Here is a 7,500-nt window from a genome sequence, read left to right as displayed (position 1 = left end):
CACTTTTTGCAGAGCAGTCACACTCGGGAAAAATTTCTTTCGTCTGGCAAAAGAACCAGAGTTTTCAGCGGTCATCCACTCCAACCTTGTCCGATTTTGAGGCACCAGGCTCGGCCACCCTCCGAGCCTTTTCACTCCCTCTCCTGTTATGGTGCCTCCCTATTAACCTCTAGGTGGTTGCGCTCGTGACATCAAAAAGACCACTTTTTGCAGAGCAGTCACACTCGGAAAAAATTTCTTTCGTCTGGCAAAAGAACCAGAGTTTTCAGCGGTCATCCACTCCAACCTTGTCCGATTTTGAGGCACCAGGCTCGGCCACCCTCCGAGCCTTTTCACTCCCTCTCCTGTTATGGTGCCTCCCTATTAACCTCTAGGTGGTTGCGCTCGTGACATCAAAAAGACCACTTTTTGCAGAGCAGTCACACTCGGGAAAAATTTCTTTCGTCTGGCAAAAGAACCAGAGTTTTCAGCGGTCATCCACTCCAACCTTGTCCGATTTTGAGGCACCAGGCTCGGCCACCCTCCGAACCTTTTCACTCCCTCTCCTGTTATGGTGCCTCCCTATTAACCTCTAGGTGGTTGCGCTCGTGACATCAAAAAGACCACTTTTTGCAGAGCAGTCACACTCGGGAAAAATTTCTTTCGTCTGGCAAAAGAACCAGAGTTTTCAGCGGTCATCCACTCCAACCTTGTCCGATTTTGAGGCACCAGGCTCGGCCACCCTCCGAGCCTTTTCACTCCCTCTCCTGTTATGGTGCCTCCCTATTAACCTCTAGGTGGTTGCGCTCGTGACATCAAAAAGACCACTTTTTGCAGAGCAGTCACACTCGGAAAAAATTTCTTTCGTCTGGCAAAAGAACCAGAGTTTTCAGCGGTCATCCACTCCAACCTTGTCCGATTTTGAGGCACCAGGCTCGGCCACCCTCCGAGCCTTTTCACTCCCTCTCCTGTTATGGTGCCTCCCTATTAACCTCTAGGTGGTTGCGCTCGTGACATCAAAAAGACCACTTTTTGCAGAGCAGTCACACTCGGAAAAAATTTCTTTCGTCTGGCAAAAGAACCAGAGTTCTCAGCGGGCTTCCAGTCCAACCTTGTCCGATTTTGAGGCACCAGGCTCGGCCACAGTCCGAGCCCATTCACTCCCTCCCCTGTTGTACTCGCTCCCTATTAACCTCTAGGTGGTTGCGCTCGTGACATCAAAAAGACCACTTTTTGAGGAGCAGTCACACTTAGGAAAAATCCGTTTGCGCTCACACCATCCCTCCCCATTAACCTCTAGGTGGTTGCGCTCGTGACATCAAAAAGACCACTTTTTGAGGAGCAGTCACACTTAGGAAAAATCCGTTTGCGCTCACACCATCCCTCCCCATTAACCTCTAGGTGGTTGCGCTCGTGACATCAAAAAGACCACTTTTGAGGAGCAGTCAGACACCGAGGTTTTCTGGATTTATGTCCGTTTTCCTGGTTCTCTGACTCGGGCACCTTGTCACCGACATCCCCCCCTTCCCTGGTTCTATTTTGCCGATACTTTGGTGAGTTTTCTACCCGCAAACCAAGCCCCCCAAGCCCGCCGCCTGGTGGGGGAGCATGCCGCCTGGCCCGGTTCTATTTTAGGTCACTTTGGTGAGTTTTCTACCCGCAAACCAAGCCCCCCAAGCCCGCCGCCTGGTGGGGGAAGAGGCCCCCTGGTCCCGGTTCTATTTTAGGACACTTTGGTGAGTTTTCTACCCGCAAACCAAGCCCCCCAAGCCCGCCGCCTGGTGGGGGAAGATGCCCCCTGGTCCCGGTTCTATTTTAGGACACTTTGGTGAGTTTTCTACCCGCAAACCAAGCCCCCCAAGCCCGCCGCCTGGTGGGGGAACATGCCGCCTAGCCCGGTTCTATTTTAGGTCACTTTGGTGAGTTTTCTACCCGCAAACCAAGCCCCCCAAGCCCGCCGCCTGGTGGGGGAAGAGGCCCCCTGGTCCCGGTTCTATTTTAGGACACTTTGGTGAGTTTTCTACCCGCAAACCAAGCCCCCCAAGCCCGCCGCCTGGTGGGGGAACATGCCGCCTAGCCCGGTTCTATTTTAGGTCACTTTGGTGAGTTTTCTACCCGCAAACCAAGCCCCCCAAGCCCGCCGCCTGGTGGGGGAAGAGGCCCCCTGGTCCCGGTTCTATTTTAGGACACTTTGGTGAGTTTTCTACCCGCAAACCAAGCCCCCCAAGCCCGCCGCCTGGTGGGGGAACATGCCCCCTGGTCCTGGTTCTATTTTAGGACACTTTGGTGAGTTTTCTACCCGCAAACCAAGCCCCCCAAGCCCGCCGCCTGGTGGGGGAACATGCCCCCTGGTCCCGGTTCTATTTTAGGACACTTTGGTGAGTTTTCTACCCGGAAACCAAGCCCCCCAAGCCCGCCACCTGGTGGGGGAAGAGGCCCCCTGGTCCCGGTTCTATTTTAGGACACTTTGGTGAGTTTTCTACCCACACTGCAGGTCCCCAAATGCCGCCATCTGGTGGGGGAACATGCCGCCTGCACCGGTTCTATTTTAAGTCACTTTGGTGAGTTTTCTACCCACACTACGGGTCCCCAAATGCCGCCATCTGGTGGGGGAACATGCCGCCTGCACCGGTTCTATTTTAAGTCACTTTGGTGAGTTTTCTACCCACACTACGGCTCCCCAAATGCCGCCATCTGGTGGGGGAACATGCCGCCTGCACCGGTTCTATTTTAAGTCACTTTGGTGAGTTTTCTACCCACACTACGGGTCCCCAAATGCCGCCATCTGGTGGGGGAACATGCCGCCTGCACCGGTTCTATTTTAAGTCACTTTGGTGAGTTTTCTACCCACACTACGGGTCCCCAAATGCCGCCATCTGGTGGGGGAACATGCCGCCTGCACCGGTTCTATTTTAAGTCACTTTGGTGAGTTTTCTACCCACACTACGGGTCCCCAAATGCCGCCATCTGGTGGGGGAACATGCCGCCTGCACCGGTTCTATTTTAAGTCACTTTGGTGAGTTTTCTACCCACACTACGGGTCCCCAAATGCCGCCATCTGGTGGGGGAACATGCCGCCTGCACCGGTTCTATTTTAAGTCACTTTGGTGAGTTTTCTACCCACACCACGGGTCCCCAAATGCCGCCATCTGGTGGGGGAACATGCCGCCTGCACCGGTTCTATTTTAAGTCACTTTGGTGAGTTTTCTACCCACACCACGGGTCCCCAAATGCCGCCATCTGGTGGGGGAACTGCCGCCTAGTCCCGGTTCTATTTTAGGTCACTTTTCTCACTTTCTGACCCACAAATAATGCCCCAAATGCCGCCGCCTGGTGGGGGGAACTGCCGCCTAGTCCCGGTTCTATTTTAGGTCACTTTTCTCACTTTCTGACCCACAAATAATGCCCCAAATGCCGCCGCCTGGTGGGGGGAACTGCCGCCTAGTCCCGGTTCTATTTTAGGTCACTTTTCTCACTTTTCTACCCACAAATAATGCCCCAAATGCCGCCGCCTGGTGGGGGGAACTGCCGCCTAGTCCCGGTTCTATTTTAGGTCACTTTTCTCACTTTTCTACCCACAAATAATGCCCCAAATGCCGCCGCCTGGTGGGGGGAACTGCCGCCTAGTCCCGGTTCTATTTTAGGTCACTTTTCTCACTTTTCTACCCACAAATAATGCCCCAAATGCCGCCGCCTGGTGGGGGGAACTGCCGCCTAGTCCCGGTTCTATTTTAGGTCACTTTTCTCACTTTCTGACCCACAAATAATGCCCCAAATGCCGCCGCCTGGTGGGGGGAACTGCCGCCTAGTCCCGGTTCTATTTTAGGTCACTTTTCTCACTTTCTGACCCACAAATAATGCCCCAAATGCCGCCGCCTGGTGGGGGGAACTGCCGCCTAGTCCCGGTTCTATTTTAGGTCACTTTTCTCACTTTCTGACCCACAAATAATGCCCCAAATGCCGCCGCCTGGTGGGGGGAACTGCCGCCTAGTCCCGGTTCTATTTTAGGTCACTTTTCTCACTTTCTTACCCACAAATAATGCCCCAAATGCCGCCGCCTGGTGGGGGGAACTGCCGCCTAGTCCCGGTTCTATTTTAGGTCACTTTTCTCACTTTTCTACCCACAAATAATGCCCCAAATGCCGCCGCCTGGTGGGGGGAACTGCCGCCTAGTCCCGGTTCTATTTTAGGTCACTTTTCTCACTTTCTGACCCACAAATGATGCCCCAAATGCCGCCGCCTGGTGGGGGGAACTGCCGCCTAGTCCCGGTTCTATTTTAGGTCACTTTTCTCACTTTCTTACCCACAAATAATGCCCCAAATGCCGCCGCCTGGTGGGGGGAACTGAGGCCTAGTCCCGGTTCTATTTTAGGTCACTTTTCTCACTTTCTTACCCACAAATAATGCCCCAAATGCCGCCGCCTGGTGGGGGGAACTGAGGCCTAGTCCCGGTTCTATTTTAGGTCACTTTTCTCACTTTCTTACCCACAAATAATGCCCCAAATGCCGCCGCCTGGTGGGGGGAACTGCCGCCTAGTCCCGGTTCTATTTTAGGTCACTTTTCTCACTTTTCTACCCACAAATAATGGCAAAAAAAAATGCTTACAGCACCCAGTATTCCCAGGCGGTCTCCCATCCAAGTACTAACTGGGCCCGACCCTGCTTGGCTTCCGAGATCAGACGAGATCGGGCTCATTCAGGGTGGTGTGGCCGTAAGCGAGGGAAGCGCTTGTGAAATGCCCCAAAGTGTTGAAAATGTTCCCCAGGCCCCTGGTTCCCCATCCCCGCAGGAGGAGGCTCCCCAGGCCCCCTGGTGCAGGAGGAGGCTCCCCAGGCCCCTGGTTCCCCATCCCCGCAGGAGGAGGCTCCCCAGGCCCCCTGGTTCCCCATCCCCGCAGGAGGAGGCTCCCCAGGCCCCCTGGTGCAGGAGGAGGCTCCCCAGGCCCCATGGTTCCCCATCACCGCAGGAGGAGGCTCCCCAGGCCCCCTGGTTCCCCATCCCCGCAGGAGGAGGCTCCCCAGGCCCCCTGGTTCTCCATCCCCGCAGGAGGAGGCTCCCCAGGCCCCCTGGTTCTCCATGCCCGCAGGAGGAGGCTCCCCAGGCCCCCTGCTTCTCCATGCCCGCAGGAGGAGGCTCCCCAGGCCCCCTGGTTCTCCATGCCCGCAGGAGGAGGCTCCCCAGGCCCCATGGTTCCCCATCACCGCAGGAGGAGGCTCCCCAGGCCCCCTGGTTCCCCATCCCCGCAGGAGGAGGCTCCCCAGGCCCCCTGGTTCTCCATCCCCGCAGGAGGAGGCTCCCCAGGCCCCCATGTTCTCCATGCCCGCAGGAGGAGGCTCCCCAGGCCCCTTGGTTCTCCATGCCCGCAGGAGGAGGCTCCCCAGGCCCCCTGGTTCTCCATCCCCGCAGGAGGAGGCTCCCCAGGCCCCCTGGTTCCCCATCCCCGCAGGAGTAGGCTCCCCAGGCGCCCTGGTTCTCCATCCCCGCAGGAGGAGGCTCCCCAGGCCCCCTGGTTCTCCATCCCCGCAGGAGGAGGCTCCCCAGGCCCCATGGTTCCCCATCACCGCAGGAGGAGGCTCCCCAGGCCCCCTGGTTCCCCATCCCCGCAGGAGGAGGCTCCCCAGGCCCCCTGGTTCTCCATCCCCGCAGGAGGAGGCTCCCCAGGCCCCCATGTTCTCCATGCCCGCAGGAGGAGGCTCCCCAGGCCCCTTGGTTCTCCATGCCCGCAGGAGGAGGCTCCCCAGGCCCCCTGGTTCTCCATCCCCGCAGGAGGAGGCTCCCCAGGCCCCCTGGTTCCCCATCCCCGCAGGAGGAGGCTCCCCAGGCCCCCTGGTTCTCCATCCCCGCAGGAGGAGGCTCCCCAGGCCCCCATGTTCTCCATGCCCGCAGGAGGAGGCTCCCCAGGCCCCCTGGTTCTCCATGCCCGCAGGAGGAGGCTCCCCAGGCCCCCTGGTTCTCCATCCCCGCAGGAGGAGGCTCCCCAGGCCCCCTGGTTCCCCATCCCCGCAGGAGGAGGCTCCCCAGGCCCCCTGGTTCTCCATGCCCGCAGGAGGAGGCTCCCCAGGCCCCCTGGTTCTCCATCCCCGCAGGAGGAGGCTCCCCAGGCCCCCATGTTCTCCATGCCCGCAGGAGGAGGCTCCCCAGGCCCCTTGGTTCTCCATCCCCGCAGGAGGAGGCTCCCCAGGCCCCTGGTTCCCCATCCCCGCAGGAGGAGGCTCCCCAGGCCCCCTGGTTCTCCATGCCCGCAGGAGGAGGCTCCCCAGGCCCCCTGGTTCTCCATGCCCGCAGGAGGAGGCTCCCCAGGCCCCCTGGTTCTCCATCCCCGCAGGAGGAGGCTCCCCAGGCCCCTGGTTCTCCATGCCCGCAGGAGGAGGCTCCCCAGGCCCCCTGGTTCTCCATGACCGCAGGAGGAGGCTCCCCAGGCCCCCTGGTTCTCCATCCCCGCAGGAGGAGGCTCCCCAGGCCCCCTGGTTCCCCATCCCCGCAGGAGGAGGCTCCCCAGGCCCCCTGGTTCCCCATCCCCGCAGGAGGAGGCTCCCCAGGCCCCCTGGTTCTCCATCCCCGCAGGAGGAGGCCCCCCAGGCCCCTGGTTCCCCATCCCCGCAGGAGGAGGCTCCCCAGGCCCCCTGGTTCTCCATGCCCGCAGGAGGAGGCTCCCCAGGCCCCTGGTTGGGAGAGGGGGAAAAAGAGCAAAGTGTTTAAAAATGCCCCAAAGTGTTGAAAATGTTCCCCAGGCCCCTGGTTCCCCATCCCCGCAGGAGGAGGCTCCCCAGGCCCCCTGGTTGGGAGAGGGGGAAAAAGAGCAAAGTGTTTAAAAATGCCCCAAAGTGTTGAAAATGTTCCCCAGGCCCCTGGTTCCCCATCCCCGCAGGAGGAGGCTCCCCAGGCCCCCTGGTTGGGAGAGGGGGAAAAAGAGCAAAGTGTTTAAAAATGCCCCAAAGTGTTGAAAATGTTCCCCAGGCCCCTGGTTCCCCATCCCCGCAGGAGGAGGCTCCCCAGGCCCCCTGGTTGGGAGAGGGGGAAAAAGAGCAAAGTGTTTAAAAATGCCCCAAAGTGTTGAAAATGTTCCCCAGGCCCCTGGTTCCCCATCCCCGCAGGAGGAGGCTCCCCAGGCCCCCTGGTTGGGAGAGGGGGAAAAAGAGCAAAGTGTTTAAAAATGCCCCAAAGTGTTGAAAATGTTCCCCAGGCCCCTGGTTCCCCATCCCCGCAGGAGGAGGCTCCCCAGGCCCCCTGGTTGGGAGAGGGGGAAAAAGAGCAAAGTGTTTAAAAATGCCCCAAAGTGTTGAAAATGTTCCCCAGGCCCCTGGTTCCCCATCCCCGCAGGAGGAGGCTCCCCAGGCCCCCTGGTTGGGAGAGGGGGAAAAAGAGCAAAGTGTTTAAAAATGCCCCAAAGTGTTGAAAATGTTCCCCGGCCTCCTGGTACCCCATCCCCGCATGAGGATGTCACCCAGGCCCCTGGTTCTCCATCCCCGCAGGAGGAGGGATTGTGGGTGGGAGAGGGAAAAAAAAGAGCAAAGTGTTTA

At 58.8% G+C, this 7,500-nt stretch overlaps 1 non-coding gene across 1 annotated transcript; it reads right to left on the bottom strand.

Annotated features, from left to right (window-relative positions):
- Positions 1-4,578: 4,578 nt before the first annotated feature.
- LOC148058178 (5S ribosomal RNA) lies at positions 4,579-4,697 on the bottom strand. Its single transcript, XR_015710104.1, has one exon. It is a non-coding gene; the product is annotated as a 5S ribosomal RNA (ribosomal RNA).
- Positions 4,698-7,500: the final 2,803 nt, after the last annotated feature.

This window comes from Callionymus lyra, unplaced genomic scaffold (genome assembly GCF_982586985.1).
Source record: "Callionymus lyra unplaced genomic scaffold, fCalLyr1.hap1.1 HAP1_SCAFFOLD_135, whole genome shotgun sequence".
NCBI classification, from domain to species: Eukaryota; Metazoa; Chordata; class Actinopteri; order Syngnathiformes; family Callionymidae; genus Callionymus; species Callionymus lyra.
Note: the sequence above shows the minus strand (reverse complement) of the source record. Positions and strands in the feature narration are given on the sequence as shown.